The sequence below is a fragment of the Euprymna scolopes genome, chromosome 9 (genome assembly GCF_053919585.1).
Source record: "Euprymna scolopes isolate OS-2025 chromosome 9, ASM5391958v1, whole genome shotgun sequence".
NCBI classification, from domain to species: Eukaryota; Metazoa; Mollusca; class Cephalopoda; order Sepiida; family Sepiolidae; genus Euprymna; species Euprymna scolopes.
The window spans coordinates 124,372,478-124,384,782 of record NC_136490.1 but is presented as its reverse complement, the minus strand read 5'-3'; positions in this window follow the sequence as shown (position 1 = coordinate 124,384,782).

The following is a 12,305-nucleotide window of genomic DNA, read 5'->3' as shown; positions in this document are numbered from 1 at the left end:
AACGGCAACGAGCAGACGACTTTAGGATAAATATTGGAAGAGAAAAAAAAGAAAAGAAACTAATTAGATGTTACATGGAAAGCATGGAGACTAACAGCACAATGAATTTATTAATGTTAGCCAAACAATTGCAGACACTCGCCGATAAAAAGAAAAATTAATCGGATCCCCAAAAGAATTGCATTACATGTTGCGTTAGATGCATCATTGCAAAGAGGGGTTCCGTAAGAGGCAGATATGGTTCGAAGTACACAACGCTTTTCTTGCAATTTTCTTTGACAAAAAAGAAAAAGTTTTAACAATTTAACATTTTTAAAACCTTCTCTTGCAATTTTCTTTTTTTTAAAAAAAAAAAAACAACCATAAAAACACATTTAAACAAAAGAAAAAGAAAAATTACTTGAAATTTTTGCCACTAAATTTGTTAAAAAAAACAACTTTTGTTTGCTAAACAATATCTAGGAAAAATGAAAACAAAAACATACAAAAAATAGTTATATTACCCCCCCCTCCGCATAAAAAATATTTTGTCCATGAAACATTAAATGAATAATAAAACAAAATTACTGTAGGTCGTTGTTGTTTTTTTTTTTGTTTTTTTTAATTTCTTTTATTTCTACGATTTCCATTTATTTTACTGTTTCTGTTTCGTACCGTTGTTAAGATTTGATCATCAGCGACGCCCGGCATAATCCGGTGGTTGACGTCATATTCCGGGCAAAGCCGAGCGGACGTTTAGATACGTGCCGTTCAAAATCTGTATAAGTAGCTCTATTTCTTGTTATTAAAATAAATAGGGGAAACGTTTCAGATCAATAAATATTCGTCAATTCACATGTTCTACAATTTAAATGAATGACTGCAAAAGTTTGGCATCGCACTAAAGATTCATTCTTCATTCGTTTCATTTTAAGTTAATTCAAGCGTGCACACTAAACGCAACATCTCTTTTATATATTGCGTATGTATAAGTGATCTCAGTCCCAAGGTTAGTTAATTTGCATATTAGTTATGAGAAAGCACATTTAATTAATTAACTATTATTTTTTTATTGGCTATCTAATTTAATGGTAATTTTGATTATAATTAAACAAACAATTCTGTTCTGCAACATAGTCTTATTTCTCTGGAAAAATATTTATCATTAACGTTTAAATGTTCCTTTCTTAAGAGAGACTAATATGACTTTTAACGAATTTCGATCCATTTCTAAATTGCAAGTGAAAAGGCAAATTGATGTTTTTCTTTTCCTTTTTGACAGTCACATTGAAAAAGTAAATAAATGTGTATCGACATTACTAAAATGCAGTCACATGCGGAGAACTTTTCAGGACATGTGCTTAAGTAAGAAAGAAAACGGCAAAAATATAGTAATAGTGGGGAACTGGCCTAGGATATGTTCCTCTGAAAAGGGCACTTTTAAAACAGAAGTAAAAGAGGCAGGTGCTTGGAACCCCCAGCACTCTACATATCCCTGCCAAAGTGATACTGTTGATCTATCTATACGGACAAAAGAGAAATATTTTGTTTCCTGTTTACAAGAAGTTAGGAATGAAATGTTTATTATTTCAAATAAATGCTTCAAATATTTCAGGTAACGATCTTGGTGAAGCAATAACAAGCAGGAAACGATTTATCCATTTCGTACGAAGTAGATAATTCTCTTATTGGCATTGTTTCTCTGATATCTTTCTTGTAAGTATTCTTTCTAGAAAGATGTTGGGTACTTATGCTGGGTACTTACCGAAAGGAGTACATTAAGGGTTGCCAACGTCCTACGTGAAAATGTTTCTGTGGAACGAACTAGATTCGAACTTTCAACTCCCAAGTTATCAATACGTGTTGTTAATCGCTTAGCCACTGTTACCTTCCAAAGTCACCATAAGAGAACTTAAAATATAGTATCGATTATCACTAAAACATTGAGAATGACAATAGTTATGGCTAAAACAAAAAGAGCTGGGGAGTATAAAATGACACATTCTTAAAAGAAAAGGCATAACAACAGCTGGAAAACATCTTCATGATGCTGAGAAGGCTAAACATTCACGCCTGATGGAATGCCACGGTTGATTTATTTGTTCTTGAAACAATTGCACATAATCTCTGGAAACGAGCGTTGTCCTTTTCATCAGACGAACAACGAAGCATATAAAGATCTAATGGCTACAGAAAACGATATAAAAAATAAAGCGTGAGGATAGTAACAACGATGGGAAGATGCTGATCCGGTTGAACATAAATGTTGGTAAGAAAAAACCAAAAAAACTCTTGATGCATAGACCTCTTTCTCCCAAATCAATGAGGTTGACAGGTTTTTAAAATATTGAGATACACACAGGATATTAAAATATATATGTCGGAAAATAAAAATACACATTAACATAAAACGTAAATCTTTTAGTTATTCTGCAAATATCTCTTTTGCATTTATATATAATAATCATATCATAAGCATATATATATATATATATATATATATATATATATATATATATATATATATATATATATAAAGCTGAATGTGTGTGTGTGTGTGTCTGGTCACGAATAGGCTCCTATATGGTGACTATTTAAAAAAAAAACTGATTACATATAATGATAGAAGATGTATCGAGATACAGGAATGGGTATGTTTGATCTGGCAGAACGGTGGTTCATAAAATTGTGGGGTCTGCGTTCGCGCCTGGTCCACAAAGTATGGAAATAAAAAATTAAAAAAAAAACGTTTACAAGTGTTTTTGATATAGATGTACATAAGAATACTTTGATAAGTATGTTTTAACTTAAATAGGGATGGTATAATAAAATTGTGGGGTCTGCGTTCGCGTCTGGTCTCCATAGAATGAAAATAGGCACAAACTTTAATAAAGACTTTTCATATCTATCTGCGTAAGTATACTCTGATGATTATGTTTCAGTTTGAAGAGATATGGTATAATAAAATTATGGAGTGTTCGTTCGCGCCTGACCTCCATAGAATGGAAATATGTCACAAAGTTTAACAAGGTTTTTTAATATAGATCCACAGAATATTGTGATAAGTGTTTCAGTGTGAACAGGTATGCTATAATAAATTATGAGGTTTATCTATTTTATTTTCACTTTCATCATATTTTGCTTTGGTTTTGATACGCCCAAATTCGAAGCTATCTCTTTACAACCCTTCCTTTTCATAACCTATCATACTTTTATAAATCAGAGTCCATTTTCTGTAGGCTGCTTTTGAACCCAGTCAACGATGGGTACTTTTGCTTGTATATATATATATATATATATATATATATATATATATATATATATATATATATATATATATGAAAAAAAGTTTATATTCCAAATTCCAAAATGTTGTTCATCTTAACGTTTATTTATTTCGGCATGCTAAAATGTTCAATTCTTGACAGCATATGTTTCGTGTCGCAAAAACAATCATATAATTATTATGTCATTTTTTAAATATTTTCCGCCCCGAGTTATTAGAATAAAAACCCATTAACTTTAAAAAAAATAGTTTGGGGAGAAAAATCAAAGATAGCATAAATATCCTAAAAACAATTCGACTCCTCTTCCGATGTTTTTCGGATTTAACTAATGATGTCCAAATTCTTTTTCTTTCCGCCACGAGAAAGAAAAAAGAATTTAAAAAATGTCTTTCTCCTTTCGAAGATGTGATGATGTCGAAAAGTTTGATTTATAAACAAATGTTTGTTTATTTGTTTGTAATCTGCGTTGAATTGGCTTACTAAACTTACATTTTGAATTTAAAGTGAAACAATGCTATTATTACGGAGAAAACAATATATATATATATATATATATATATATATATATATATATATATATATATCCACATACAGTACTGTTTCGGTGTAGCACATCATCAATGCTGCTAGACCAGTAACTATCTTAAGCCAGGATTGAAACTCGATCACCCACACGACAGTCAGCGCTTCTCACCGTTACGCTATTTAACTGCTGCTGGTGGGTATGCTGAGGTGGGTATGCAAAATTACAATGTTATATACAAATATATAATATTACAAGGTTGAGATAATATATTGTGTATATATTTTCAATATTTACTTCTACATTGCTCAGTATGTGAGTCGTACTTAGTAGAAGTATGAAAATATATTTCTGGCAAGTAAGTTAGAGGCATCTATGTTTAATTCGTGCCGGAAATCGGACTAAATGCGCAATTTTCTTTACGCTGCCTCATTTCCGACGGAGTTATATATCCTGGTTTTTTCTATGAGCGCAACACACCAGTAAAAAGGTAAAGTAATCGCGTCTTAAACATCAGGAAATAAAAATGTAATAAAACTCGCATAATCCGAACATGTCTATAGATTCAATTAAGAACAAGTTTATATTGATGAACGTCTGAAAATCTGTAGAGTTACCAATAATATGTATTCTGATATCTGAGTATTAACCATAAACATATATATATATATATATATATATATATATATATATATATATGGTTAATACTCATGGTTAATATATATATATATATATATATATATATATATATATGATTTCATATTTATTATATTTATAGAGTCAATTCGGTATTGATTATTATATTGTATCCAATATAATGTAGTGGTACATCTGGTGTGTCTTCATCGTAAAATATGCTTAAATCATGATAGTTTAATTCATGCAGATTCTGTATTATTATAGAGTCAATACTCTATTGATTAATATATTGTACCCAATATATAGTAGTGATTTTAAAAATTAAAAAAATATGACTTCAGTACTATCAGCTAAAACCGAAACCAAAACACATAGCACTCCAGCATTAGCCGTTACCGTTTGACTTATCATCAGATGTAAAAAAAATCAACCGACTTTAACGTATAAATATATTTGCACATGCATAGAAAAAAACTTTATGTCGACTTACGCCTGCCAAGATCCATTTTATTTTTCAATTTTGATCCCTTAGCAGCTTTTTTTTACCGGCTAAATACCAAATTGAATTTGTTCCACAGGGGCAAATCCCGTAAGTCCAACACTAACAAATTCCTGATGAACCGCCCCCCCCCTAAGTAATTACACTTTACCAATTCTCCAATTCTAGTGCTACACTATCCCTTTGATTACTGTACACACAATAACCCTTATCCCTGAGTGGCCATTGGGCCTTGACAAGTGGTGAACTCCATGTAAAAAAAAAAGTTTCAAGTTTGTAGGCCAAAAATTGACAGAGGAGTTGAGTAAAGACCCTTTCCCAGACTAACAGACAGACAATGTCACTTTTTTATATATAATATTTTTGAATAAATATGAATACTTTAACCTACAGACACTAGTATTCTATGCTTACGCAATCATTAATGCAGGAAGTGATAATTACTGCTGGTAGAGAGATTCAAACGCAATCAACAAATTCAACGTTGGCCTTAGAGTCTAGCACGGTTCCTCTCGGCCATCAGCAATTAACATTTGAATATAAGGTAATTAAGTACTTATTAAGCTATGTAAGCAGGTTGTCATAATCAACTGTCAGATAGAGTATTCAACAATGGGAAGTCTGAATGGTGCATATTTGTTAGTTGACGATTTTTTTTCTCATTTGATTAAATAGGACTCAACTTCAATTTCTAAAAGACACCTTATAGCTATAATATTGTAAAATAAATATTAATAATTTTTATATCTACAGACACTAGTGTTTCATGCTTATGCCATCATAAGTGAGAAAAGTGATAAGTATTCCAAGCCATTCAACATAGCCAACATTTTGCTATCTATCTATCTATCATATAATATATATATATAATGTGTGGAGTTAAAGAAAGAGAATAAGATCAATTCTTTAGGATTAATGCAAAGCTCAACAAATTGTTTTGGAGCTTATATAGAAACCAATAAAGAAAGAAAATTACGATATAAACTATATATTAATATATGTATATATAGATTTATTTATTTATTTATTCAATAAGAGTATACAAGGGTATAATTGATGTATATCCATTTTGAATAAATGAATCTATCTATCTATATCTATATATCTATAAAAGTGAACGTGTCTGTGTATCTGTCAGTGTATCTGTCTGTCTTTGGGTCTGTGTGTGTACATTTTCCTACGCAATAACTCTGTCAATTTTTAGTCTACAGACTCGAAATTTAATATACAGGGTACTGAAAACTGGGAAAATCTATGTGATCCGTTTTCGGCCAGAAACTTGGCGATTAAGGGGTCAAAGTTCAACGATTTGACCTTTGAGAACTCTACCAAACTGCTCCGACAATTTTGGGTCGAAGTACTTGAGATTTCAGATATAGGTTTCTTGGACATGGATCTAACTTAATAACTAGATTTGATCCCCAAACAATAAATGTTAAGGGGTCATAATCGGGGTAAAATTAAAAAAAAAAATTGACCGTTTTTCTTTTGCTCAACAATCACCTCAAAATACCCGGGCAACGCCGGGCACACATGCTAGTCTATATATCTATAAAAGTGAAAGTGCGTGCGTGTGTATGTCTGTGTACATTTCCCTACGCAATAACTCTGTCAATTTTTAGTGTACAGACTCGAAATTTTTTATACATGTACTGGTATTTGGGAAAATCTATGTGATCAGTTTTTGACCAGAAATTTGGCGATTAAGGTGTCAAAGTTCAACGATTTGACCTTTGAGAACTCGACCAAAATCTTCCGACAATTTTGGGTCTACACATTTGAAATTTTAGATATAGGTTCCTTGGATATGGATCTAACTTAATAACTTGATTTGAGCTCAAAGCATTAAATTTTAAGGGGTCATAATAGGGTCAAAGTTTAAAAAAATTGACCGCTTTTTTTTTTTTTGCTCAACATACACCTCCAAATACCCGGGCAACGCCGGGCACCCATGCTAGTCTATATATCTATGAAAGTGAAAGTGTCTGTCTATGTGTGTCTGTGTACATTTCTCTACGCAATAACTCTGTCAATTTTCAGTCTACAGACTCGAAATTTGATATACAAGGTACTAAGATTAGGGAAATTTTTTTTAATCCATACTCGGCTAGAAATTCGACTGTAAATGGGTCAAGTTCAACGATTTGACCTTTGAGATCTCTACCAAACTACTCCGACAATTTTGGGTCTAAACACTTGAAATTTTATATATAGGTTCCTTGGACATGGATCTAACTTAATAACTCGATTTGAGCCCCAAACAATAAATGTTAAGGGGTCATAATAAGGGTCAAATTTTAAAAAAATTGACCGCTTTTTTATTGCTAAACATACACCTCCAAACACCCGGGCAACGCCGGGCTGAAATGCTAGTATATCTATAAAAGTGAAAGTGTCTGTGTGTCTTTGTGTCTGTCTGTGTACATTTCCCTATGCAATAACTCTGGCAGTCTACAGACTTAAAATTTGATATACAGGGTACTGAAGTTTAGAAAAATCAATGTGATCCGTTTCTGGACAGATATTTGGCTGTTGAGGGGTCAAAGTTCAACGTTTTGATCTTTGAGAACTCTACCAAACTCCTCCGACAATTTTGGGTCTAAACACTTGAAATTTTATATATAGGTTCCTTGGACATGGATCTAAATTAATAACTCAATTTGAGCCCAAAACAATAAATTTAAGGGGTCATAATAGGGATCAAATTTTAAAAAAATGACCGTTTTTTTTTGTTTTCTTTTTTTGCTCAGAATACACTTCCAAACACCCGGGCAACGCCGGACACCCATGCTAATAAATCTATATATCTATAAAAGTGAACGTGTCTGTCTTTCTGTGTACATTTCTCTACACAATAACTCCGTCAACTTTCAGTCTACAGACTTGAAATTTGATATACAAGGTACTGAGATTTGGGAAAATCTTTGTAATCGGTTTTCGGCCAGAAATTTGGCTGTTAATGGATCAAAGTGCAACGATTTAACCTTTGAGAACTCTACCAAACTCCCTCGCTAATTTGGGGTCTAAACACTTGAAATTTTAGATATAGGTTCATTGGACATTGGTCTAATTTAATAACTTGATTTGAGCCCAAAACCATAAATGTTAAGGGGTCAAAGTTAAAAAAAATTGGCCTCTGCGGTCTCTACCAAATTACTAATGACAATTTCTGGTCTAAATATTTGAAATTTTCCATAAAGGGTATTCAGAGATAGGGCAAGCTTTTTAATCGGTTTGGGTCGAAAATTTGAGCTACAAATATATAAATCTATGTATTTATGTTTGCATATCTGCCTAAAACTTTCGACAGAGGCGACGGATTCTCACAAGATCATTATCGTTTTAAAGCTCGACCTTTCAAACGACAAATACCGAAAAATTGGCTAAAAACATTAATTTCCGCATCCTCAACTGGGCACTTTTCTATAGGGAGGGGTTGTTTTTTTCGCCGATATTTTCGAAAGTCATTCCCTGTTTTGGATTTTCTAGCCTTAATTTAAACCTACGTCACTTTCCGTTTGGCGGTGGTCGTAATAGCAAAGACGTTACGTTCTTATCTCGCTCTTTAACTCCTTTGCGGTACGGGTTCGCACCTGCGTTTCTGCTACCTTTTTTTTTTTTTTTGCTCACCACACACCTCCAAACACCGGGCAACGCCGGACACCCCTGCTAGTCATATATATATATATATATATATATATATATATATTAAAATATAGTTTTATATCGTCATTTTTTCCTTTGTTCATATATATATATATATGTGTGGGGGGATATGCTTATTCAATTATATTTCACCCTTTTTTTTATACCAATGGTTTTATTTATGAAGATCGCCGTATGTTAAAATATTACTACAGAGCGTATACAAATTAAAATAATAATAGATTATAAATAAAAAAATGGCATAAATATCATAAAACACAATTGCAACTAATCTTCGTTTTTTTTTCGGATTTATGTAATCCTGCCAGTTTACAATAGTTTTTATTTATCATAGATTATTCTCCCTGAAAGTTGGGAGATTCTGTTTATTAACAAAAGAAACTGACGAATCAAATGAATCCACGTTCTGTTATCAGAGAATCAGAAACCAGAATTGCTCTATAAGAATTGAATATGCTTTGGCATTCCAGCACATAAATTTTCGTATTTACGCGAGAACAATATTTTGCTCTTTGTTAGCAAAATTATAAAGTCCACACCTGTACAGAACAGCAACCCACTGAAAAATCTTCATATTCAAGACTTGTGTAGGAACGCGACCCATCGGAAACTCCTCTAAAATTAAACATGGCTTCCAATTGAAGAATATTCTTTTTATTTTCTTTTAAATTTAATGAGTTCTTATTCTTCTGATGAGACAGGGCGCAAAAATATTTAAAAATTGACGTAATAATTATGATTGTTTCTGCGCTATGAAACAGGTGCTGTAAAGAAATGAACATTTTAACATGCTGAAAGAAATAAACGGTAAAATGAAAACCATCTTGGGATTTGGAATGTAGATCTTTTATCATATATATATATATATATATATATATATATATATATATATAGTAGTAAGTTATAGAATATATATAACTTAATACCTAGCTCTACCTACGTATTGAGCACTGTTGAAGTAAATACTTAAAGTTTACGCATAAATTTATACTTTCGTATATTAATTTATGTGATTAAATTAAGTAATCACACACACACACACACACACATATATATGTGTGTGTATAAATAATTGTTTAGAAGTACAGAATTTAAATAAAGTTTTAAATATAATGGGCGGAAGTCTCTCAAGACCTTTTTCAGCTATCATCTCATCAGGAGAAAATCGATAGTGTAAAATAATAATACTATGTCGAAAGTAAAGAGTTCTGATGGGGAACTATTGAATCTGTTAAAAATACGGAGACACTAAAATAAAGTTTATTAACGTTTAAAAAACGATTAAAATATTGGCACAAGAGGGGGAAGAAAAAAAAAACGGAAAAAAGATTCAAAGTTCCTCAAAGAGAAACAATGCATTAGATGTTTCTTTCTGCTGGCACAAAGGTTTCCGCATCGCAATAGAGAAAGACTCCAAAATCTTTAAATGGTTTCTCGAGTCCGCTCTATGTAGTACCTCGAACCATTCTATTTTATATCTATCGGCACAGCACGGGTTGTCAACCAAATGCTGACCAATAGCAGAGTCCAAGACTGTAGAAGGAGGGAGACTACCAGACCCCATCCTCCCTTGTCTGAGCTTCGATTGAACATGCTGGTTTATATGAGTCAAAAGATGCAAGAATGTTCGTCCAACATAACCAGCATCGCACTGGCATTTGAATTGATATACAATATTGCTATTTTGGATGTAAGGCAAATTATCCTTGCGAAAAGACGGAAAAGCAGGTCTCGTAGTATATACCAAACGCAAGGACACAGAATAAAAGCAGTCGTAAATACTTCTGCGAATCTGTTTGGAAAGTCTATTACTGTTTTCCCCAATCCACGGTAATTTTAAATAAACCGGGCATTGCAAAGGTCCAAACATTTTAGGGGATTTAAAATCCGCAACCTTTTTAAAAACACAATCATCAATAAGGTCAACAGGATAACCATTATTGATGAATATTTCCCTGATCTTATCGAGTTCGGCGTCCAATCTGTTAGGTGAACAAATCATCAGGGCTCTATGTACCAAAGTATTAATTAAGCCGACCTTACGTGATTTTGGTACAAAAGACAACCAGTTCACATATAGGCCAGTAAATGTCGGCTTCCCATAAATTGTAGTGAGACCCCCCCCCTTGAACGTTCGACAAGAACATCCAAGAAGGGAAGCGAATTGTCCTTCTCACTTTCCATAGTGAACTTTAGAGCTCCATGCATAGAATTCAACCTATCAAAAAATATCGACGCTTCACTTTGCGATGGAAAAACAGCAAAAGTGTCGTCAACATATCTGAAATATGCAGTGGGTTTTGTTATAGAGTTAAACAGAATGGATTCATTGTACCCGACGAAAATATCCGCTAATGTTGGGGCCAACGTAAGTAAAATGAGTTCAATAAGAATCTCTTTAGAAAAACGTGGAGCAGTCAGGCGACCATCGTAAAGCGCGTCGGTACATATACGTACAGTCTCATCCAACGGTATGTTGGTAAAGAGTCTAGAGACATCAAATGAGCACATAAAAGATGTCTCTGCATTAGAATCCAACCCACGTACATAATCAACAAACTGAAAAGAATCAGGGATACAGTGTGCGGTATATAACTCGCACACAGGTTGCAGAATTTCAACAAGCCACTGAGCCAAAGAATGTTGTGCCGAACCAACCATTGATAAAATAGGTCTCAGTGGAACACCTTGCTTGTAGATTTGGGGGAGACCATATATTCTAGGACGTTGTGAACCAGAGGGTCTAATCCTGTCAGAGACGTCCTTGCAAAAAAACTTTCTTTTTAAATAATGCAAGTAGACGTCTTTGCATTTTTGCCTCGTTCTTGCCTCGTTATATATATATATATATATATATATATATATATATATATATATATATATATATATATATGTTAGTGTTGGGACGATTAATCGAGAATTGGAATATTTGAGGGTATCGAAATCAGAAAAATTTGTACTGATTTTCCGATGCCAAAACGATTCTTTTAATTATTTATTCTATTTGATTCTGTTTAAATCTTCCATTGCTGGTAATAATGATAAAATAATAAATATTTATTGATTTTAAACCACTAGTGGAGCTAAAACCGAAAGATCCTCCCCTGCAAGTATATTTGTACGTTTAGGAAAATATTTGCACATTTGACACGTGTCTTTTTACGGTAATCAGAGAAAAAAATACAACTATATAATTAAATATTTAGAAATTCATAAAGAATCGGAATCCGGAACAATATTGGAATCGTCTCCTCACTAATATATATATATATATATATATATATAGCATAATCGCTGTGACACACCAGTTTTCGTCAGATCACTGAAGTTAAGCAACGTTTAGCCTGGTTAGTATCAGATGGGTGCCCATTTTGGAATTCTAGGCGCTGGATGTGCTCTCCGCTCATATCGGCATTTGTTTCCAGTCGTCCTGTACTTAACTTGCCCCTGGTAATTAACAATACCGTTTCAGGAAAGGTGTGGTTGGAGATTGCGCACCTCCTGCCACATAAATTTCACGTGCAAGCAACCCTTCGTACGTATCCATAGTCTGCCCAAGACTGAAGGAGCCTGCTTTATATATATATATATATATATATATATATATATATATATATATATATATAACTACTACATTTACTCACATTAAATTAATATACAAAGGTATAAATTTATGCGTAAACTTTAAGTATTTACATAAAAAGTGCTCAAT